Raw genomic sequence first — 25,423 nt, forward strand, 5'->3', positions numbered from 1 at the left:
GGGGTAGGGTGACAGGGGTAGGGTGGCAGGGGGATAGGGTGACAGGGGGTAGGGTGACAGGAGGGTAGGGTGACAGGAGGGTAGGGTGACAGGGGGGTAGGGTGACAGGGGGGTAGGGTGACACGGGGGTAGGGTGGCAGGAGGGTAGGGTGACAGGGAGGTAGAGTGACAGGAGCATAGGGTGACAGGGGGGTAAGGTGACAGGGGGTAGGGTGACGGGGGGTAGGGTGACAGGGGGGTTAGAGTGACAGGGGGGTAGGGTGACAGGGGGGTAGGGTGACAGGGGGGTAGGGTGACACGGGGGTAGGGTGGCAGGAGGGTAGGGTGACAGGGAGGTAGAGTGACAGGAGCATAGGGTGACAGGGGGGTAAGGTGACAGGGGGTAGGGTGACAAGGGGGTAGGGTGACAGGAGGGTAGGGTGACAGGGGTAGGGTGGCAGGGGGATAGGGTGACAGGGGGTAGGGTGACAGGAGGGTAGGGTGACAGGGGTAGGGTGGCAGGGGGATAGGGTGACAGGGGGTAGGGTGACAGGGGGTAGGGTGACGGGGGTAGGGTGGCAGGGGGGTAGGGTGACAGGGGGATAGGGTGACAGGGGGGTAGGGTGGTAGATAGGTAGGTGGGTGAGTGGGTAGCTGGGTAAGTGTCAAGTGGGTAGTCAGGTCAGGCACAGTCAGATTGGGTCGGATTGTCAGGTTGGGGCTATTCAGGTGTGGTCGGGGGCACTAGTTTCATTTGGCCGGGTCTGGGGTATTCAGGTTGGTTGGCAGGAGTCTGAGATGGGATCAGTGTGAGTGGTTCTGGGGTCAGTTATATAGTTACCCAGGAGTTAGTCTAGGTTATACTCTGTCTAACGTTTCCTGGTAACTATTCTGGTAAGTAAGTCGAACTGTCCAAAGTCTCCAACTCTAGCTCAGAGTTGGAGGCTTATATGGAGGATCCCGGGGAGCTGGGTAATTGAACATAGGAAGTTCAAACTTCCTGGGTAATTCCCACGGAGTCAGCACATTGGGATTTCCACAGGATTACGATATGCATCTTGGGTCATAAGTCCCGTCTCCAATGACCCCGAGACTGGAAGATCTGGGTCACTAGGACAGGTAATCAAAAGCTTAGTCAAAGAGGTAGGTTTTAAGGAGTGTCTTCCTTGTGTAAGAACCTTTCCAATGTTATCTTATATCTTCAAGGAGGCAAGGGGGGTAGAGGGGCAGAGGGGTTCAGAGAAGGAATTCCAGAACTTAGTGCCCAGGTAGCTGAAGGCATGGTCACCAATGGTGAAGTGATTAAAAATGAGAATGCTCAAGAGATCAGAATAAATGCAATGGATTTTTGTTTGAAAGAGATGAATCTGAGAGCTATTTTTTCCCTCTAGTTTAGATCCACACCATGGTAATTGTTGCTTTTGAGAATGAACACTGAAGAGTTGGGATTGGATTTCACACTGGGTTCCCAGAGCATCTGTCAGTGGAAAGTGTACAAGCAAACCCTTCTGCTGAATTCCCACCCCGATGGGCGGCCCTGCATTTCCTCCTGACACCACTAGGGGTGGCCTTCTTCAGTTGTTGATCTCCACTGTGGGCAAATGCTGATGAAATGTGGGTGTGGCTTTGTGGAACAGCCAATTTTCTTCCAATATGACCCTGGTCCACCTCCTTAAAAACATTGGAAGAGGGTGTTGATGCCGACTTGTGAATGGCTTGAGGTGCTTCATGCAGACCTGAAGACCACAAGGGGACCCAGAGCAGCAGCTAATTTTTTGATTCTTCATTTTAAAAGTAAAGTGTGCTTCAGCTTATTAAAGTTGACTTATTTAAGTATTCATAAAGAATATGTAAGTATGTCAGGAGAGTTAGTTTTTTAAGTTTAAAACGGAAAGCCACAAGGGTTTCAGCTTTTCCTCAGCTTTGAGGAGAAAGATGGAAGAATATTAGATTTTTCGAAAGATATTTAACTTTCCCTCAACTTACCAGACTCTCACATTCTGTTGAGGTCACACTCAGTGCTGGTCGCACTGAGAATATCTGAATTTATATGTTCTAAACAAAGGTACTACAAGACCAGTTAAATTTAGCTTCTTTAATTAACTATTTCAGCTATTGTCACTGAGTGCAACCTCAATGGAGTGTGACTTAGGTGAACTGAGGGAAACTTAAATATCTTTTGAAAAATCTAATATTGTTTGTATTTAACATTTAACTGCAAGTACTGTTCAACTGCAAGTACTGTTTAAATTCGAAGTTTCATCCAGGAGCCTAAGCAGGGAGATAGAAGCTATCCACCGGCAGCAGCCGAAATAGTTAATTAAGGAAACTAGCTTGAACTGCTCTAGCTGTGCCTGGGCTCAGCTGGTCCCATTATTTAGAACATATAAATTCAGATATTCTCAGTGCAACCAGTGCTGAATGTGTGACCTCAACAGAGTGTGTGAGTTTGGTGAGCTGAGGGAGTTAAGGAAGGAGGTGCTCCTTTGAATTTTCTAACTTTTTCACCCTGTAGGAACTGGTTCTTTGTCTACTACAGGGGAAGAAGAGAACTGTTTGATGAGTATCTGTTAAGTGGTCAAGGTCTATTCTATCCTAAGGTTTAAAATAATACAAGAATTTGTGATAAGATTAATAAATATATAAAAGAAAATAAATAATTCAATAAAATAATTAAGTATTTAATTAAAGCACATAAGTATGGCAGGTGATGTGTCATGGCCTCAGCATGTGGGAGCTCCTGGATATCAGTGTGATCCAGGGAAAGCACGTCTGCAGTAAGTGTCTGCGGCTTGAGGAGCTTCGGCTCAGAGTCATTGAGCTGGAGGCTGATCTGCAGACACTGCAACACATCAGGGAGGGGGAAAGTTACCTGGATGCTTTGTTTCAGGAGCCGGTCACACCCCTTGGGATAGGGTCTTCTGATTTGGAAGCTGGTCAGGGACATGAGAGTGTGGCTGCAGCTGAGGCAGGTAAGGGGACCCAGAGGGCAGGAGTGATAGCCTCTAGAATTGTCTAACAGGTTTGAGATTTTTTCGGCTTGTTTGGATGACAGTGTGGGCTGCAGGGTGGATGAGCTGACTGACCATGGTACTGTGGTGCAGGAAACCATTCAAGTGGGGGAGCACAAAGGAATGTAATGATTGTAGGGGACAGTATAGTAAGAGGGATTAACACTGGTCTCTGTAGCAAGAAGCGAGAGTCCAGGTGGCTATGTTGCCTGCCTGGTGCCAAGGTTTGGGGCGTTTGCTCAGGGCTGGAGAGGAATTTGCATTGGGAGAGGGAGGATCCAGTGGTTATGGTCCATGTAGGCACCAACGACATAGGCAGGATGGGGAAGGAGATTCTGCATAGTCAGTATGAGGAACTAGGCAGGCACCAAATTAAGAAGCAGAACATCAAAGGTAATAATTTCTGGATTATTACCCGAGCCACGTGCAAATCGCCATAGGGCAAATAAGATTAGAGAAATGAATGCGTGGCTCAAAGACTGGCATGGGTCATGTGGGTTCCAATTTGTGGGGCACTGGCACCAGTATTAAACTGGAGTCTATACCTGAACCACGCTGGGGCTAGTGTCCTTGTGAGCCACATAACTAGGGAAGTAGAGAGGGTTTTAAACTGAATAGTGGGGGCAAGAGATCAAATTTGGGAAGATATCGTAAACCAAAGAGAGATGACAAGGCAAGAGAGAAAGGTACTAATATGGGAAATGATAAACAGACTGTGACAGGAAGGGGCAGAGAGTACAAATCTAAGAGTAAGTCAGCAGATAAGGCTAGCCACTACAAAAATAATAAAACTAAAAGTTCTGTATCTAAACACATATAGCATTTGAAACAAAACAGATGAACTGATAGTGCAAATAGAGATAAATAAGTACAACCTGATAGCCATTACAGAGACATGGCTATAAGATGACATAGATTGGGACCTGAAAGGTACGTGTCATTTAGGAAGGACAGGAAGTTAGGAAAAGGTGGAGGGGGGACTCTGTTAATTAATGACAGTATTAACACATTAGAGAGGGCTGACCTAAGTTCAGGAAACCAGGATGTAGTAGCAGTTTGGGTTGAGATGAGAAATGGTAAAGGCAAAAAGTCACTTGTGGAAGTGATGTACGGGCCCCCTAATTATAAATAAATGATAGGACAGAGTATAAAAGAAGAGGTAATGGGTGCTTGTCAGAAAGTGATACTGATAATCATGGGAGATTTTAATCCACTTATACTGGAAAAATCAGGTGGGCAAAAGTAGCATAGATGAGGACTTCATAGAATGTTTTTGGGATAGTTTCCTAGAACAACACATTCTGGAACTAACCAGAGAGCAGGCTATACTAGATCTGGTATTGCGCAATGAGATAGGATTAATTGATAACCTCATGTTGAAAGCACTCTTAGGTAGCAGTGAGCATAATATGATTCAATTTTACATTCATTTTGAGTGCATCCAAGGCTAGTATTTTGAACTTAAATAAGGGCAATTTTGAGGGCATGAAAGCAGAGTAAACTAGCAAATGAGGTTAAGGGATAGGCCAATAGCGATGCAGTGACAGACATTTAAAGGGATATTTCAGAATACACAGAATAGGTACATTCCAATGAGTAAGAAAAATTCCAAAGGGAGGGCCCACCATCCATGGTTAACTAGAAAGGTTAAAGACAGTATCAAACTTAAAGAAAAAGCACATCATTACACAAAAATGGGTGGCAGGTCAGAAGATTGAAAAGAATATGAAGAACAGTTAAGAATGACAAAAAGATTAATAAGGAGGGAAAATTAGAGTATGTGAGAAGGCTAGCTAGTAATATAAAGGTGGATAGTAAGAGTTCCTATAAATATTTAAGCAAGAAAAGAGTTAACAAAGTGAGCGTTGGTCCTGTAGAAAGTGCGTCTGGGGAATTGATAATGGAAAGTAGGGAGATGGCGGATTAATTGAACAGATATTTTGCATCAGTATTCACTATAGAGGACACAAGTAACCTCCCAGAAATAGCTGTAAGTCAGGAGACGGAAAGGATGATCTCGGGAAAATTACAATCACCAGGAAAGTGCTATTGAGGAAATTGTTGGGGCTGCGGGCTGACAAATCCCCAGGTCCGGAAGGAATTGGCTAGTGAGATAGTTGATGCATTGATTTTAAGTTTCCAAAATTCCCTCGATTTGGAGAAGGTTACATGAGATTGGAAAATAGCAAATGTAACTCTTTTACTTAAAAAGGGAGGGAGAAAGCAGGAAACTATAGGCCAGTTAGCTTAATCTCTGTCATAAGGAAAACGTTAGAAGCTATTATTAAAGACATTGTAGGAGGGCACTTTGGAAAAATTCAAGGTAATCAGAAAGAGTCAATATGGTTTGTGAAAGGGAAATCAAGTTTAACCAATTTATTGGAGTGCTTTGAAGGAGTCACATGAGCTTTGGATAAAAGGAAAGTGGTGGATGTACTGTACTTAGATTTCCTGAAGGCATTTGATAAGGTGCCACATCAAAGGTTATTGCAGAGAATAAAAGCTCATGGTGTAGTGGGTAACATAGTGGCATGGATAGATGATTGGCTGGCTAACAGGAAGCAGAGAGTTGGCATAAATGGGTCTTTTTCTAGTTGGTAGGATGTGATGAGTGGTGTGCCACAGGGATCAGTGCTGGGGCCTCAACTTTTTACAATGTATATAAATGACTTGGATGAAGGGACCGAAGGAATGGTGGTTAAACATGTTATCACTTATTATGAGGGGAATTGATTACAAAAGTAGGGAGGTTATGCTTCAGTTGTACTGGACACTGGTGAGACCACATCTGGAATATTGTGTACAGTACTGGTTTCCTTATTTCAGGAAAGATGTAAACATGTTAGGAGTAGTTCAGAGAAGGTTTACTAGGTAATACCAGGAATGGGCAGGTTGCCTTATGAGGAGAGGTTGGACAGGTTAGGCTTGTATCCACTGGGCTTTAGAAGAGTAAGAGGCAACTTGATCGAAACCTTTAAGATCCTGAGGGATCTTGATTCTGTGGATGTGGAGAGGATGTTTCCTCTTGTGGGAGAATCTAGAACTAGGGCTCATTGTTCAACAATAAGGGGACGCTCATTGAAAAGGAGAAGTTTTTTCTCTCAGAGGGTCATGAGTCTTTGGAACTGTCCTCCTCAAAAGACAGTGGAAACAGAGTCTTTGAATATTTTTAAGGCAGAGCTAGATAGATTCTTGCTTTGCAAAGGGGTGAAAGGTTATCGGGGGTAGGTGGGGAATGTGGGGTTGAGGTAAAATTGAGATCAGCCATGATCTTATTGAATGGCGGAGCAGGCTCAAGGGGCCGAGTGGCCTCCTCCTGCTCCTAATTCATATGTTCACATGTTCACGTGTAAGAATAAAGAGGATCATTGCAGGGATGTGCGGCTGTACAGGTACTGAGCCCTACCCACTGTTATTTACACCTCTCTGTCTGTGATTTGCAGTTGGGATTATTTCAATGCTGCAGAAGCTTGCACCTGTCTTCTGTTGAAATACCTGTGTTGTGCCAGTTGCTAACAGCTATGTGCATAGCTCATACAGGAGACATTCAGCACACTAAGATCCATTGACTGCTAAACAATGATGGTATCCCCTGGGCAGCAAACTCAAATTACTCTATTAGCTGGCATTCAGCTGTGTTTCACAGCTAGCTAGACTTCCATTCTATTATTCCTTTGTGTGAGGCATTGTCCCAATCAGTCCACACCCATCCCATTTTTAGACAAAAAATAATTCATTGGAAACAAATCAGACAACTCCTCAGATGCTGAAAGAGTCTGTGCCCGGATGCAACAAGACCTGGACAACATAAAAACTTGGCCTGATAAGTGGCAAGTAACACTCACGCCACACAAGTGCCCCTAGGTGATGACCATCTCTGATAAGAGGGAACCCTTGGCATCCAATAGCATCATCATCACTAAATCCCCACTATCAGCATCCTGGGGGTTACTATTGGCCAGAAACTGAACTGGGCTAGCCATATAAATACTGTGGCTACAAGAGCAAGTCAGAGACTGGGAATTCAGTGAAGAGTAACTCACCTCCTGACTCCCAAAAGTCTGTCTGTCATTGACAAGGCACAAATCAGGAATGTGATGGAATACTCTCCATTTGCCTGGATGAGTGCAGTTCCAAAAATGCTCAAGAAGCTCAACAGCATCCAAGATAAAGTAGCCGACGTGATCAACACCCAACCAACCTCCTTAAACATTCACTACCTTCACCACTGACGCACGGTGGCAGGAGTGTGCAGCATCTACAAAATGCATTGCAGCAACTCACCAAGCATTCTTTGACAAGTCATTCCAAACCCATGACCTCTACCACCTAGAATGACAAGGGCAGCAGATGCCTGAAATCACTTGTAAGTTCCTCTCCAAGTCACAGACCATTCTGATTTAGAACAATATCACCCTTCCCTCAAGTTCACTTAATCTAAACCTTGCAACTCCCCCCCAACAGCACCGTGGGTGTACCTACACTACATGGGCTACATTAGTTCATAAAGGTATTTCACCACTACTTCAAGAGCAACAAATGCTGGTCTTTCCAATGTTGCCTACGTCCTACTAACAAATAAAACATGTTGTTTAAGGCCACTTTGCCTTCTCCTGCTGTCTGATTTTGTCAGTCCCAATCCTCTAATTCTCTTTTAGTGGCTGGGGGTGGCTGGCTGATGATTTGTATGAGACTTGGAGGCATTTTCCCTTAAGGAAGAGAGTTGAATGAGTGAATGCAATTTGCGTATTATGACATGAAATGTAAGGCAGATTTCAGAAGGCACTCCTGAACGAGGTGAGAAATGGATCTGAAAATTTAATATCCTGTCTTGGGATGAGTTCAGTGCTTCACTTTGTGTCCAGCTATGAGTAAAGGAACAGTTGCACAAGAGGTAAGGAGGTATGAAGGTTCCTGTGCTATCTGTACGTAGGTGGTAAGATGGAGATGGTATTTCACTGGGTAGGATGCTTATTATAGTGCACTGTTGTGAGGTATAACTGCCTTCCATTACCTTGTCTGTCCTGGAGAGATCAGTGAACTTTCATTATTGTGTAGCCATGCTCTGGTTGCTGGAGGTGGTGAGATCCTGACAAGGCTATCTCCCTCTGTGGACCTGGATCATGCCCTTTGAGGCTTTCCCTCCCTTGGCCAGAAAAGCTCCACCCTCCTTGCCTCGATTACAGAGAGTGACACTGCAATTCATGAGCCCCAGGTTTGTGGGCTTGGTGCCCCAAAGAAGTCTTAGACATTGCAGCTACTCACATGGTTGGAGACAAAATAGTTGTCTCTGTCCCTTCAGCTGCTGCATCTTCACAGGACTTTATATCCCCGCCCCAGGCTGTTATCAATGGTACTAAGGGCATCCGAATCCATCTTGTGCATTTAGCAAAGATACACCAAGGAATATTAAGGTGATGTTTGTCAACATTACATTCAGTTGTGAATCCGCCTTGGCAGCTGATACTCTCCAGGCTAACACCCCCAGTACGCTGTGCGTAGAATCCACAGGTGAATCACCATCAATGGGAGGGCTGCAACAAGCAATCAACCTGTGGATAACTCTATGGATTTGGGAGGAACTCCATTCTCCACTCCACTCTGACTTCAGGAATATGACAATTGTAGCTATCTTCAAGGAGAGCGATGAATCATACTGTGGAAACTATCAGGATATTAGCCTCTTTAAGCAAGGAAAATCCTGACATGCATCCTCTTGAAATGCTATTTCCTGTGGCTGAGGAAATTGTCCCAGAGACACAGTGTGGCTTTAGACCTTTCAGGGAAACCTCTGACATAGAGCAGAATGTTCTGGCTGACATGCGGGTGGTGGAGCCCATACGTCAGCGCTTAAAATGTCGCGCACTGACGTTGCGCGAGCGTGCCGATGTCAGCGCGCGGCATCGTGATATTTCGGTCGGTGGGTGCACTCAGCAGTGGGACGCTCGCCCGCCATTAATTAAAGGCCTCGTTAAGCCCCTGAACTTGCCAATTGTCCTGAATTTTGAGGGGCCCGTGTGAACTTCGGGTTGGAGCACGGGCCCAACGGGCAGGCGGGTAGGAGATTTTTTAATAAAACTCATGCAATGTCGGGATACGTGGACCCAGAGGGGTTGTTCATGTTTTACACAAAGTTTTAATTGCAGACAGTGTTTAAAAGTTACCTGTGTAATTATCAGCAGTTCACATCAATTTCCAAGAGCTTCTTGTGTACTTTGAAACCAGTCTGCAGACAGTAATATTTCTCAGGCCTGCAGCTTTCCAGAGGCCTCCATTTAGCCTGGGTATGGATTCTGACATCTCCACTGGGGGCAGCTCCTCTGAGGAGGAAGGGAGGGATAGAATAAGTAGGAGGCCAGGAGTGGACAATCAGCCTCCAGGGGAGCCACCTTTGGGAGGACAGGCGCAGGCACAAGGGGCGCAGGGCCAAGAGGTTGTCCAAGGTGGAAGGGGCCGCAGAAGACGCCACTATCCTGCTGCCAGGGTTTACAGGCGGAGAAGCAGCTACCTCAGTATGTCTGAGGTGCAGTGCCGAAGGAGGCTCCGACTCTCAAGGGAGACAGTCACCTCCATCTGTCAGATGATTGGCCCTGAGATCTCCGCTAACTGTGTGGGTGGGACACCCCATGCCAGTGGCTCTGAAGGTGACAGTTGCCCTCCACTTCTATGCCTCTGGCACCTTCCAGGGCTCGGTGGGTGATCTTTGCGGTGTCTCCCAATCAGCTGTCCACAGTTGTGTCAAGCAGGTTACAGACGCTCTGTTCAGACGGGCATTGACCTTCATCCACTTCCGCTGGGACCAGGCAAGTCAGACACAGCGAGCCAGAGGCTTCGCGGCCATTGCTGGCTTCCCCCGTGTCCAGGGTGCTATAGACTGTACACATGTGGCCATCAAGGCACCAGCAGGTGAGCCCGGTGCCTTCGTCAACAGGAAGGGCTTCCACTCCATGAACGTGCAGATAGTGTGTGATCACAGGATGCTGATTCTACAAGTCTGTGCAAGGTACCCAGGCAGCTCCCACGACACCTACATCCTCAGACACTCCCAGGTGCCGGGGCTCTTCAGTGCTCCAGCCCGGCTGGATGGATGGCTGCTGGGTGACAAGGGCTGTCCCCTCAGAAGGTGGCTCATGATGCCTCTCCGCCATCCAAGAACAGAAGCTGAGCAGCGGTACAATAGGAGCCACGGCACCACAAGGGCTGTGGTGGAGAGAACCATCGGTCTTCTCAAGATACGCTCCCATTGCCTGGGCCATTCAGGGGGTGCACCCCAGTACCCCCCAGATCGTGTCTCTGTGATAGTGGTAGCATGCTGCGCTCTACACAATCTTGCGCTGGAAAGGGGGGATGCAGTTGACGATGAAGACCTTGACGCAGTGGATGAGGCTGCACATGATGAATCCAGCAGTGGCTCAGATGATGAGGAAGCACAGGGCGATGATGAGGGGCAGCACACCGACCCACTACTACACCAAGGAGGCAGGGACACCCGGGACAATTTAATCCAACAAACCTTCAACTAGCTCCACACACATGGATCAGCAGGACCAGCATTGCCTGGTGCTTCCACACGTGGCATTTAGGTGACACATCTTCCACCTCATCAGCTGTAACTAAGGGCTTAGTACAGAAACATCAATGTCCACTCAAACACTCATGATATGTCTGTGAAACATACAAATGCAGCTCAAAGGAAACACCCTCAGCCATGGTCAGAAAACTGGACTTCATTATGTCCAAAATATAACAGAGACTTCTCCATTGCAAACATAAGTATATTGATCCCTATTCTAAGGCCAACACAAAATCACCAGTGACATACCCGTGCAGTGTCTAACGTGCCTTATGCTTACGTTTGCCGGTGCTACGTCTAGGTGCCGCCCCATCGTTCGGAGTGGCTTGTGAGACAGCTGCTGACTCTGCTGTCCTGTTGGCCTCGATGACCTTGGCGGCCGTCCTCTGGCCTGTGGAGCCTGTGATGGTCCCACCTGGGAGGGAGTGGCCAGTTCCAGAACTGGTACCTCCCCAGTTGTCGCAGCCTCAATGGATGCAACGGTCACTGACAGAGGGGCGGAGGAGCTGCTGCCCTCATCCGGAGTGCCCTGAGAGGAGCTCACAGCGACGACAGGCAGCTGCTGTGCCAACATGAGGTCACATTGGACCTCCCTGCTCACCGTAGATGGATGGGCACTGAGCGGCGACACTTGGTGCCCAGAACATCTCCCACTTTGCGAATGACCACCTGTGGCCATTAGCGCTGTGAGGGCTTGCAGGTCAGAGCGTAACCCAGTCAGAAAATTCTCAATCCGATCGAAGCCCCTCTCCATGAGAGTCGCCAATCTCTCAATGGAGGAATCCTGAAGCTCGGTCCTGAGGTTCATGCCATCACTGACACTCTGCCTGGACTCCTCCACCACAGAGACCAACTGAAGCACAACCTCATGCAACCCTACCAGATGCTCCCGTGCACCCGGCCGCTTGTCCTGCAGCTGCTGCATTGGTGACATCTCCAGAGGCACATCATCACTGCCGGACTCAGCATGTGCCTGGTCCCCTGCAGTCCTCCGGCTGCTGGCGCCATTGGCACTCTCTGTCCGTGCCATCTCCTCCAGCGATTGTGAAGTGCCCTCTCCACTGTGCCCCGGGACACTAGCCGACGTTAACTTCCCCACCGAAGTGTTTGTGGCTGCGCTGGTGCCTGGTTGGCTGAAATGATGTGACGCAAGTTGCATGTCTTGGCCCTCAGGTGTGGAGGGGGCTCTGGACTTGTTGGGGGCGGCCATGCAGTGGTGATGCTGAAATTAACAACAAGGACAGTGCATCAGTTAGTGTTCAGTCAGTAACACCTTTCATCCCTTTCCCCCCAGGTTCATAATGCGCTCAGCCTTCAAGACCCTAAGGTGACGAACATTGGTGGGGTGGAAAAGAGTCAAGAGAAGGCCCAAACATTACATGCACATACAGACAGGCTGGTCAGATGGCCTCAGGAATGCCACATGGAATGTTATGTACCATTGGAGTGGGGAGAGTGCAGAGGTTCCTGACCTGGATGCATGCTGGCCTGGAGAGTTGGAGTGATGAGGAAACATTGCAAATACTTGTGACATTTGCCGTGGATCACAGGAGATTGACAGGTCACATTATTGACCTTCATACCGTTATGAGGGGCATAGAACGGGTGGGCAGAAGGCAACATTTCCCCGTCGCACAGAGATGACTAACGTGGTGGCATTTATTAAAGTTGAGTGCCATGAGGTTGACAGGTGAGGTGCTGAGGACCTTTTGGACAGAGTAATGTGGGGCACACTGGCTGAAAGGGTGGTGGAGGTACAAACCCTCCTAAGATGCAATAAGTCTTTGGCTGTGCAGCAGCGATGCCTTGGCATGTTAGGCCATGGGGATAGTGGTCACAATTGGGATAAGGCGACTTTGGAAGGTGCTGGAGACGCACATCCTCAAGGGGCTGAGGAACCTTTGTGTATGACCCACACGTCTGAGTGTATCAGTCTGTGAATGAGCAGTGTTGCTGCATTAACGATTGCAGCAACCATCAGTGCTTTGGATGGTGGGGAGACAGAGTGGATGGGACTGTGGCCCTCAAATACCTGGCCGCTGGACCCCAGCCTCGCCAACACCTGCCGACCTGGCCGCCTGCCTCCTCCCCAGCTCCATGGCCTGCTCCTCATAGGTGGTGAGATGCTGGTGCAGGGTGTGCCCACCGCCAGTCCGCTGGCGCTCCCGGATATCGCTCTCAGTTTTTGCCTGCAGAACAGAGAAGAGGATTTATTGGGGCTGATCGCTCATGTACTCTACACACGCACGCCACATCCCAACCACAGTGGCCCATCTGAGGCCTCCAGCGGCTCCTGTCCACACTACTGGTGACCAGTCCCCAGAAGATAGTCCGGCTGCTCCCAACCCCCTCCCCCAATGGCCACCTTGGACACATTCGGCGTCCATCACTTTGAATAACACACAGGTCTTAGCGCCCATGGCAAGGAGGCGCAACTAGGTGTGGCACCGAGGCCAGCAGATGGCTCTTGGCCACGACACCTTGAGGCTCCCCTTCCACCATCTCATCACCATCAATAAGACATGTGTTGGAGTTCTGAGTATGTGTCTAGCTGCCTCCCCTGCAGGTTGCCCCCAGACTACTCAAATGCCACAAACACCAACATATGCTGCAGGGAGAACCCACCTTCTCCTCAACTACTAAGGCTGATGTAAGCATGGTCACTATCTGTTTGCCCACCCAGCGTGTGCCAAATGCCCAATGCAGTAACGACACTAAGATATGGTGAGGGGGTGCTCAAAAGCTAAGGCTACCTGCTGGGTCAAATGGCCAAGGCTGACATGGTGCTCACCCTTCCAGAGCGCAGCAAATCATTGAATCTTTTCCTGCACTGGGTGCCAGTGCACCGCACATCATCATGGGCACTGACAGCGTCACCCACCTCCTGCCACGCCTGCCTGGTGTCATGGTGTGCCCTCCTCCTCCCATCCTCCGGATACAACACATCCCGATGGCTGGAAACCTCTTGGAGGAGGACAGCAAGGCAGGTATCGGAGAATCGAGGGGCACAATGGCCCCCCCGCTGGCCTACCCTGCAGCCTTCCCCCCTCCTCCTGCTCCTGCTCCTGTGGAACCACGGCTGCCTCCCTCTCTCCCTGAGTGGCCATGGTGCACTGCCTCAAACAGGCTGCCTGGCCACTCTTTATACAGACTGCAGTTCCCCATTGGAACCGGCAGTCTGAGGCCGCCCAGCCCCACAAATATTTTCCTGTTCTCCACGGGAGTCGCTAACCCACTGGGTGGGCCTTAATTGGCCCGCCCACACAAAATGGCGGCACGGCCCATTTCTCCAGCGGCAATCGGCCGCCCGCTCACCACCAAGTCGGTCAGGCCCACCCGCCCGTCAAGGGCAAAATTCTGGCCATAGTCTTTGTTGCCAGAAAAATCCAAGAAAAATTACAAGAACAACACCAATAACTCTTCACTGCATTCTGACCAAAGCATTTGACTCAATGAATCACAAGGCACTGGGGCTTCTGCTCCAAAGATTTTGGATGTCCAAGAAACTTCATCACAATACTACAATTGCTTCACAATGAAATGACTGCAACTGCCTTGAGTGGGAAATCTGAAACAGGCACCTTCGAAATCTGGACCAGTGTCAAACAAGGCTGTGCGATAGCCCCCATTGTATCTACAATCTACCTGACAATGGCTAATCACCTCATCAATGATCAACAGTCCTCGGGTGTCCTTATGAAATAGAGCCTAGCTGGAACACTCTTTAACCTCAGTCGCCTCCGTGCCAAAACTAAACTGACCATCAGAGGTGAGGTGAGAGTGACTACCCTTGACATCAAGGCAGCATTTGACCAAGTGTGGCATCAAGGAGCCCTAGCAAAACTAGAGTCAATAGGAATCAGGGGAAAACTCTCTGCTGGTTGGAGTCATACCTAGCACAAAGGAAGATGGTTGTGGTTGTTAGAAGTCAATCATCTCAGTTCTAGGACATCACTGCAGGAGTTCCTCATGGTAGTGTCCCAGGCCCAACCATCTTCACCTGCTTCATCAATGATCTTCCCTCCGTCATAAGGTCAGTAGTGGGGATGTTCACTGAGGATTGTACAATGTTCAGCACCATTTGCGACTCTTCAGATACTGATGCAGTCCATGTCCAAATGCAGCAAGACCTGGACAATATCCAGGCTTGGGCTGACAAGTGGCAAGTAACATTCATGCCACACAAGTGCCAGGCAATGACCATCTCCAACAAGAGAGAATCCAACCATCGTCCCTTGACGTTCGATGGCATTACCATCACTGAATTCCCCACTATCAACATCCTGGGGGTTACCATTGACCAGGAATTGAACTGGACTAGCCATATAAATACTGTGGCTACAAGAGCAGGTCAGAGGCTAGGAATCCTGCGATAAGTAACTCATCTCCTGACTCTCCAATGCCTGTCCGCCATCTACACGGTACAAGTCAGGAGTGTGATGGAATACTTTCCATTTGCCTGGATGAGTGTAGATCCAACAACATTCAAGAAGCTTGACACCATCCAGGACAAAGCAATCCAATTGATTGGCACCCCATCCACAAACATTCACACCTTCCACCACCGATGCACAGTAGCAGCAGTGTGTACTATCCACAAATTGCACTGCAGGACCTCACCAAGGCTCCTGAGACAGCATCTTCAGAACCCACGACTGCTACCATCCAGGAGGACAAGGGCAACAGACACATGGGAACTTGGAAGCTCCCCTCCAAGCCACTCACCATCCTGACTTTGAAATATATCACCGTTCCTTCACTGTCGCTGGGTCAAAATCCTAGAATCCCGCCCGAACAGCACTGTGGGTGTACCTATACCACAGGGACTGCAGCAGTTCAAGAAGGCAGCTCACCACCACCTTCTCAAGGGAAATTAGGGATGGGCAATAAATGCTGGCCCAGCCAGCGAAGCCCACAACCCGTAAAATGAAGTAAAAATATATACAAGATCTGCAGATGACTGCAGTGCTGTTGCTGACTGCACCAGATTCACAAGCCGCTCTCGATCTCTTCAATTCCACATGCAAGAAACTCGCTCTGTCCTTGAATGTTGCCTAAACAAAACTCATATCAACCCACACCTGGTCAGCCAACTGTTCTACCTCCCATATCTGTTGAAGGAGAGACTCTGGAATATGTTAAGGGCTTCCTGTACCTTAGTGGCTACCTGCCTCAAAAAACCCCCATCAATGAGGAAATCCAACACTGGATCACCTGCACCAGCTCAGCCTTCTTACAAACCACAGCAGCAAGTGCTTGATAACAAAGACCTGCCCAAGTCATCAATAGTCCTAGAGTACAGAGAAGGATTCGTCACCACACGCTTCTTCTGCAGTGAGACTTGGGGTGGACTTTTCTGCTCCTGCCAGTGACTGGACTTGTGGTGGGCGGGCAGGGGCACAACATTTGGAGTAATAGCAAAAGTCAGGTTCCCACTGGCAGGAAAATAATTTGGAATTTTGTTCTCCCGACTTTCCCGCTGATCCATGTCTGGAACCACATTTGCATCCCATGAATGCTGTTTAAAAATGCAATGCGCTGGAATCACTTTCTCCCTCCAAATTTAAATGCCCCACCCGTGGGTAATGAGAATGGTCTGTTTCACGGCCGGACAAGGGCAGCCTGCACCTTGCGACTTTCGCTTCACCAGTGGCTTCGAGGTGAGTGGGTTTCTCTCACCTACCTTTGAAAGCGGTGCTGCGAAACCTTGGTGCTTCTTTGAAGCTGTGCCAAGGCTGGCGTGTGGGAAGCAATACCCAGCGGGGAGGGGGAAGACAGAGGCATGACCGGGTGTGAGTGAATGAAGCATGGAGAGAAGGGGGGCAACACAGTCACAGGCCTGGTGGAACAGGGAGGGCTCTCAAAGGTACAGAGGGTAGTGTGAAACAGCCCTGGGGCTGAGGGCACACTGTCGGGGCAGATTCAGAAGACAGTCTTGGGACTGAGTGGGCCATGATAGAGGACTCTGAAGGCACGCGTATCTTAGTTCCGGTCCTGGGAGGGGACAGGCCTTCCTGAGCACTGACAGTCAGGCACAGCAAGGTATGCAGGGTATGGTCAGCCAGTTACAGATGTTAGTTCAAGGGTTGGAGGATTCGTATGGGGCAGCAAATGGCACAGTCATAGTCAGGGGAAGCATATGCATGGTGTAAAGTGGGAGCTGGTAAGTCATGGGGGGGTATGGATGATCCCAGGAGGGGTTCCCGTAAAGTCACGGTACATGTGGCCTCGAGAAGGGGAGGGGTCAGGTCAATAAAAGGCATGGTAGCATCTCCATTAAATGGTGCAGGAGAGAGGACAGGAATGTCAATGTACATAAAGCTTAGCTCCAGGGTGACAGGGGGAGGCAGGAGAGTGATTGGAGGAAGAGGAATGTGGATGTGGTGAAGATGGGGGAGGATAAGAAGGACTTGGAGGGTAAGAGGGGGAGATTAAAAGCAGGTCGCCTACACAAAATGCAGAACAACCATGATGATCAACAGCTAGGAATCTGAATAACGCTTGAAAACAATTGTCCAGGGAGGGGTCTGAAGGCATGTGGGAGGATCCAATGACTGCAATTTTGGGCTGATTGAAGTGGCACCCTAATAATTATCGGCATGCAGATCAAGGCTCAGCTGAGATCTGTTAACATGTGTCAAATGCCAATTGAAGGAATTTGGCAGCTTAACTCATGGATTGCATTCATGCGAGACTCCATTAAGGCTTTGGGGAAACATTTGATTTGGACTGATTGTCTACGTGTCCATCACAGAGGCACATAAAGGGTGAAGGAGGATCAAACAATTAAGGGAGCATGGCTGCAATAAGCTCAAGGCTAGGCTCCTGTCATGAAAATATAATAATTTTCATAATATTATTGTGATTTATTGTAAAAGTGGATTCATTGGGATTTGGATCAGTTTCTCTGTGTGTGGGATTTAATTGAATTGGAGACAGTTGGTCTGGAGGTTTTTGAGTCATCAACACAAGAAACGAGGTTTGAAATGCTAAATGCGTAAACATGGCTGAAGTTTTAGAATGTGAGGTGTGAGGAAAATTTGCATTTATAGATAAATTAGGTTAGTTTGAATTTCAAAGAGATGGGAAGATGTTACACCTAGCCAGAAGAAGCTAAGTCAAACAGTGTGTTTATTTTCCCCAAAGGTTACTGATAAAATTAGTCTTATGAAAGATTTATATTATGAGAAAAGTAAAGTTGCTAAAACACATGGGAACGATGGAATTTGCATTAAAAGGGAGAAGCATGTATAAAGGAGGTGAGGTCATGTGTATGGAGAAGGCATTCTAAGATCTAACACAAGTGTGAAAAGCCCCCAGCCGTGCATCAAGTTGCTGTTGACAGGACCCGAAGCTGGGAAAATGCACTTTGAATATGACTATCCAGAGTGTTCTGATGAAGAGTCATACAGACTCGAAACGTTAAATGTATTCCTCTCCGCAGATGCTGTCAGACCTGCTGAGTTTTTCCAGCTATTTTTGTTATTGTGTTGCTTTGCCTGGGTCTGTTTAAATCTATTTGTTTTTACTGTTGCCTTAACAGGGGTGTAACTGGGAGCTGGATTAATTAGGGATTTTAGGAGTTATTATAGTAGTAATTTGTAGACCTGTGTATGTGCTTGAAATCTTTTCTTTTGTTAATAAATGTTTAAGTTAGTATTGTAAAAAAATCATTAAGTCTGGGTGAACTTATTGCTACTGAATTCAAGGCACACATCTTGGAATAAAAATACGAATTGCAAAATTGTTGTGACCGTGTGAGCAAGTCTCCCGCCTGGATTTGATCTGTCTGGCACACATCATCTGCCACGTTATAACAGCACCACAATATCGTTTGAATGACCATGGCTTACAGGCCACAATGCTAGCAGTCATGAAATTGGTGCAAGGCTGGGCTAGTGTCTAGGCTAAAGGACTACTGTCTGACTGAGGGTAAGAGCATATGGTGGTATTCACCCTGATCAAAGCCTCTTTGTGAACCTGCAGTCATGTCGGAGGAGGATGCTCAGCCACCTGTGAACCTTCAGGATGTGCTTCAGCTACAAGGGGTGGCCTAGGGTTGGCTTGTCTGGAATGAGGGCTTCACATTGGCTTCCTGGCTTGGCAATGGAGGGAGAGTTTTCCAGGGTAAAGTGTAATCATGTCTCTATTCTATTTGACCACAGATACAAGGAGGAGTACCAAATGCAGACTGTAGGTGAAGAATCCTCTTCGGACACCATGAAGTAGGCTTCATGGTCTGGAGAATATTAATAGCAAGTCTTTATTAACAACTTATAACTATATAGGTATTTACTGTAGAAGGTACAGATATGGAGCTGACCCCATTCTAGTTCTTAACCCAACTGTGTGCAACTCAAGATTGACCCTGGCTCTGGGTCAAGTGTCTTCTTACATCACTGCATAAGTGGTGCTGTGTTCAGTCCCACATCAACCCTTTATGTACCAGACCCTTCTACTACAGTAGGCAACACTGCTGTCTTGATAGGTTTGATGTGAGTAAGGAGAAGAAGGTCCTGTCGCTGTATGGCAGCACTCAGGGAAGAGCATTGCCCTGAGGAACAAGAGACAGCGGGGCCCCAGGAAGACCCAGATGCTGATGAGGAGGGACAAAATCGTCAGAGGTGTTTTGTGCGACCAAGGGTCTACAGAAGATGCCTGTTATACTGAGCTGAGCGAGAGAAATGCTGTACAGTTGCCTTCACTTGTCAAGGGATGTGGTGGATCACATCTGCCACATTCTCTGTAAGGATCTCACTCTGCATGGACTGAGATGCCGTCCAATCTGATTGTGCAGAAGGTAACTGCTGCACTCAACTTTTTTGCCAGTGGGTTATTCCAGGGCTCCACTGGGGCCCTCTGCAGAATCTCGCAATTGTCCATTCATAAATGCATAAGTGCAGTGACCGATGCCTTTTTCAATAAAGCACACAATCACACACAGTTCTCCAGCCAGACTGCCAGAGCTGTGGGATTTGCAGCGATCTCTGGCTTTCCACAAGTGCAGGGCATCATTGACTGCACACATGTGGCCTTAAGAGCTCCCTGGCAGCAGCCATTAAGACTTACTAATAGAAAAATATTCCGCCCTAGGTGATCTTTGATCACCAAAAGCAGATAATGCATGTTTCTGCAAGGTACCCCAGGTATCTCACACAACTCTTATATCTTGAGTCACTTGCAAGTGCCACAGATCTTTGGGGGCCCTCAGCACATTCAGGGTTGGACCCCCAAAGATGTGGCTAAGGATGCTCGTTTGTCAGCCACATAGTACATAGAACAGAAAATTCCACCCCTGGACTGTGTATCAGCAACACATAAGAGCACTAGAGAAATTCCATCAACAATACCCCCATGGCGTCTTCCAGATTCAATGGGACAACTATCAAACAAATGCAAATTTCCTTCTTGAAGCAAGATCCTTAAAGATTCAGGCAAAAATTCCTGCAAAATGAACTTTAATGGATTGAACGCTATGTCTGGGTGGCTGAAAACCATCCCCCCTCCACTAGCAGATCCTGTTTTCTCAACTCTCAAATGGCCAAGGTCCCAGGGAAGGACAAAGAAAATGCTCAAAGACACTCTGCAGCTCTCCCTGAAGCGTGGCAGCATTCACATTAACAACTCAGAGGACCCTGCCACCAATCATTCAAAATTGCAACAACTTGTCTATCAAGCTGCATCATGCTTTGAGGCCCAGCCATCTTAATGACGAGGCATGGTGGAGGCAGACAAGAAAGAAAAGGAAGCAAATCCTGCACTCTAGATACAACCTCGCTCCATGTTCCATGTGCCCAAAAATATGCAGGTCAAGAATTGGCCTGTTCAGTCACATGAAGACACATGGCAGAAACTCACAACCTTGAGTAGACATCATCCTTGAATCAAGGGAGGTCTGACAACTGGAGGGCAGCGATGCAGTGTCAATGCTATGCCCCTGTAAATTCACCACAGTGAATAATCCCCCGGTATTTGCCATGAAGCATAACCTGAGACTGCACCAGGTCAAGAGAGATTAGGCATGTACGCCTTTCATTATGTTTAATGCAGTAAACTACACCCATTTTATGTATTTTCTGAAGTGTGTGACTTTACTGTTAATCATGAACAATGACATCCTCAGAGAAACATAGAGAGACAGCAAAGCACATAGCAAAGTGAGCACTGTCTACTTCCTTTGAAATGCTAAGATTATTGAGAAGCAGGTTCTTGCCTTTACCAAGAAGGTTTGTGTGAAACCATGAGCATGAGTAATTAATGCAGTGTGCATTTGAGAGATTTCTTGGGACACAAATACTAAAACAAAGCTGCTGTCACGTGCTGTCAGGGACCACTCTGCATCAACGCAGATCAAAGCATCAACACTTTCTGATGCCGTTTAGATTCCTTATGGAAACTTCGAAAGGTGATGCCACTATAGAATTGAAAATACCACATGCCACTTCATGGCCGTGTTTGTTTTGTCACAATCAGCTTGTGTCTAAATCCACTTCATGCAACCCCCCCCTCCACCATCCCCTCTCCATGAATTCAACCACTTCCATTTGATGTGTTACTGTTGCTTCACCAGGTCTGTATCAAATGAACTGAAAGAAAACACATGAATTAACCTATTAGAAAGTATGGGCAAAATGCCCCACTACTTTTGGCAAACTTTACTCAGGTTACGCCACGTTTAAAACAACTGCAGGGAAAATCTTTGAGGAACAATTATTGCAATGTGAGAGTGCAGTTTCTCATCCCTCTTTTTAATTGACAGGAGAGAGGATATTGAGCAGCACAGATCCTTTACTCACCCAGATAGAAAGATAGAGTGTGGACAATTGCGGGAAGCTGTGTGCCAGGTTTTTTTTAACCTGGGCACTGTGGCTCCTGAAGTTATTTTCATTGTGGATGGCAAATTGTCACCAATCAACCTGTCTTCAAAGCAGTTCTATTCTCATAACCATTTAATAGGCTCTAGTTATGTAAAATGAAAGTCGCTCTTTTCTTGTAAGAGTATTTGAATAGGACCATTTATATCCAAGCTTCAAATGATTAATTTTGGCTTGTGTGCAGATGCAGAATTCCAGCTCCCTATTTATCACAATGGAAACCATTGGCAGGAACAGACTGGTTGACGGGATAATTAAAGAATTAGTATGGGAGGCTGGAAGCCAGCAGTCGGTTCTCTTTATAAATAAAATCTGTTCCTTTTTATCAACTTGAACGATCAAAGACCTAGGACACAAACTACAAAGTCTGAGAATGTGTTTTTATGTTTTGTCTTTTCATAATTTATTTTTCTTCTCACTCTGTTATTCTTCTCCCTACCCCATCTTGAAGAGGGGGAGATTTCAATCGGCTACCCTTCCCCCAAACACCTCCTTACCGAGTGGTAACAGGGAGGATGAGAGTTGGATCTTGATTTTGTGCGACAGTATGACGTGGGTGATAGTGAGTTGTCAGCCCACTTTACACTTATCCCAATTTAATACTGCTATTGATTCAACTGCTGTGAGTTATTCTGCAGCATATTCAACAAAGGGTGGACTTGCAGATGAAAGTGATCCTATTCTCATCCAACATTGACAAAAATGGACTTCCAACAAGAGTCCCAGCATTGTGATCAGGCACAGGAACATTCTTTATCCTCTTTCCTAGCTCGGAGGTGTAGAGCAGAATTTATCATTTGTTAAGATTTGCTAATTCAACATAGCTTCAAAGTTATGCCTGATTTCAGAAATGTTCACACATTCTTCCTGACCTGATAGCTGGATAACTCCATCATCCAGGTTACCGCTCCAAACCGAGTGGTGGCATGTTGTTACCAATTCCTTCAGACAACATGGAACATGTAAATATTAGGAAGATTGAAGCCACCATCGTTGGCACCGGTCACACTTTGTTCCTTTGCCATTCCACCTCCCAGCCACTGGCTCAAGTTGGGCCAGACTCTTTGTCGCCTTGTGTCCTATTTACCCAGAGCTGAGCTTCCAACCCCATATCTTCTCTGGATATACCTCTGTAATATTGCCCATCTCCCACTGAAATCTTATTCATGATTGTGTCACCTCAAAACTCAGCTATTTTAAACCTAGCCTGGCTGCTCATCTATCTTCACCCTCTGAAAGCTTCTAGGTGAGGTACTTAGCCATAGTCCACAAAGGGCCATAGGTAACGTCTCACTCCATTAAAGAGAGACGATTGATTATATATAGCTTGAGGGGCATCACTCTGCAAGCATGGAGCAAGGCAAAGAGATAGATCTCCATAAACTAGCACAGCTGGTATGGGGATTGAGCCTATGCCATTGGTACCATTCTGCATCATACTTGAGCCATCTAGCCAATTGAACTAAGCAACACACATCTCAGCTAAAACTGTGCGGCCCCTGTCCTATACCCCACCAAATTCTACTTCTCTGTCCTCCCTGACCTATGTTGACTCCTGAGGCACCAGTGCCTCAAACTTAAAATACTTATCCTCATGTTTAACTCCCTTGATGGTATTGCCTTCCCCGTCCCTGTAACCTCCTCCACTCCTATAACTTCCTCCAAACTTTCTCTTGTGTATCTTATCTTGTGTATCTCCCCACTTATCCCAACGTTGGCTTCATCTGCCAGGAAATTCTTTCCCTAACCTGACCTTAAAACCTATATCTTTGACCGAGCTTTTTGAAACTTCTATTATTCCTCTTATTAGCTTGTGAAACGCCTTGGGACATTATCCTAATTTAAAGGCACGACATGAAATATTGTTTTTGTTATATTTGTTGTTGGTTGATTCCTGGCCATCTTTAAAAGTTAAAGCCAAAATTTTTGGCATTCCACCAAAGAAGTTCAGATGCCTGACTAATTGGAGATTCAGTAAATAAGGCAAACACAGATGATTATTTTTTTCTCTTTAAATTGGTCAAAGACCACGACAATGGCTGTGGTTGTTTGCAAAGTGTGAGTGTCATCTCTAATTCTAATTTACTTCATTGTATGGTTCAGAAGCTTTGAGTTCACAATGATTCTATTCGTCATACTGTACTAAAATAGAACACTAATGGATAGACTATGGGTCTGTGAGACTCCAAGTAAGTGACCAGCTTATTTTTCTAAATTCCTTTCAATCTTGATGCCTCGCCCTGTTTTTAGAAATGTAATTTCAAATGTTATAGCAAGAATAATTACCTTCTCTTTTATTATTAATACTTCCACAGGGTAGCCTGTCTAACTGATCTCGCTGTATCTTTAAGTTTCTTTATGTAGTGCACTATTCCTGAGTGTGAGGGAGAAATCTGCTAATGCTACTGTATAACAGTGGCTGCTGAAAGATGGTGGTATCGCTTTACAAAGCAATGAGACTAAGAGGGCAGGGCCATGGGTGCCAACTCCCTACACTAGCAGCTCCTTGAGCCAGGAAGGATGCAAAATAAGAATTAAGGGTACTATGCAACTGAGCTGAGGCATACCAGCTTCCAGTAGGCAGCAAACGACCTTGCAAAAGTTGCAGGCCACCCATATGGGCCTGGATTCTTGAAGGTAAGAATTCTAGATTGGCCCCAAACACATGGAGCAAGGGGAGATTCAACACACGGGCATTGGATTTTCCGCAGCATGGAGCAGGCAGGCAGTGGGGTGTGGGAGGCATTAACTACATACAAATTAGAGGCAAAGGTGTGGGAGAAACAGTGCTAGACGGCAGTGGTGGGGGTAAATGGAGATTGGAATTGCGGATATTTGGAGCCAATGAGTTTACTGAGAGGTCCTGTTGAATTGAGACACTACAAGCTTGCAGATTCTCACTGAAGAGAGTCCATTGCCTGATGGATGGAAGGGCTGATTTCCTTTGTAGTGTCAGACTAAGTTTATGTAAGTGGAAAACTCCGGCTCCAACAACATATTTTTAATGCAAAAATGGCTCATTTATGTCGTTTTGAAAAGGAAATCTGCCTTCTTTCCTTAGTCTGGCCTACCTGTGACTCCAGACCCACAACAATGTGCTTAATACTTTACTGCCCTATGAAATGGCCTAGTAAGCCACACTGTTTATATCAAACCACTGCAGAAAAGTTGAAGAAGAATAAAAATGGAAGAACCACCCAGCGTCGGCCCAGGCACTGGAAACGACAAAGGCACATCCTGCCCAGTCAGCCCTGCGATGTCCTCCTGGACACATCCTGCCCAGTCAGCCCTGCGATGTCCTCCTGGACACATCCTGCCCAGTCAGCCCTGCGATGTCCTCCTGGACACATCCTGCCCAGTCAGCCCTGTGATGTCCTCCTGACTAATATCTGGGAGCTTGTGCCAAGATTAGGAGAGCTGTCTCACAGACTAGTCAAGCAACAACCTGGCATAGACATACTTACCAAATCATACCTTAAAGCCAATGCCCGAGACTCCTACATCACCATCCATGGCGTGTCTGGTCCCGTTGGCAGAATAGACCCACCTGAGATGGCGACACAGTCGTATACAGTGGGGAGTGGGGGTGGTGGCCCTGGGAGTCCTCTACGTTGCCTCTGGACCCCAAGGAGCCTTGTGGCATCAGGTCAAACATTGGCAAGGAAACCTGCTGCTGATTACCATGTACCACCCTCCCTCAGCTGATGAATCTACTCCTCCATTTGAACACCACTTGGAAGACCCACTGAGGGAGCAAGGGCATAGAGTGTACTCAGGGTGGGGACTTTAATGTCCGTCACTAAGAATGGCTCAGTAGCACCACGGACTGATGACCAGCAACTGTGACATGACCGAGTCCAGAGGCTCCTCATCTGACTCAGACTCAGCAACGTTCTGGCCTCCAGCAGTCCTCCGAGTGCCGGGGACCTGGGAAGTCCCTGCCTCTGCCTGCTGTGGATCAGACAGTGTGATGTGCTCACCAGATT

This window comes from Cetorhinus maximus, chromosome 16 (assembly GCF_964194155.1).
Source record: "Cetorhinus maximus chromosome 16, sCetMax3.hap1.1, whole genome shotgun sequence".
Taxonomy (NCBI): domain Eukaryota; kingdom Metazoa; phylum Chordata; class Chondrichthyes; order Lamniformes; family Cetorhinidae; genus Cetorhinus; species Cetorhinus maximus.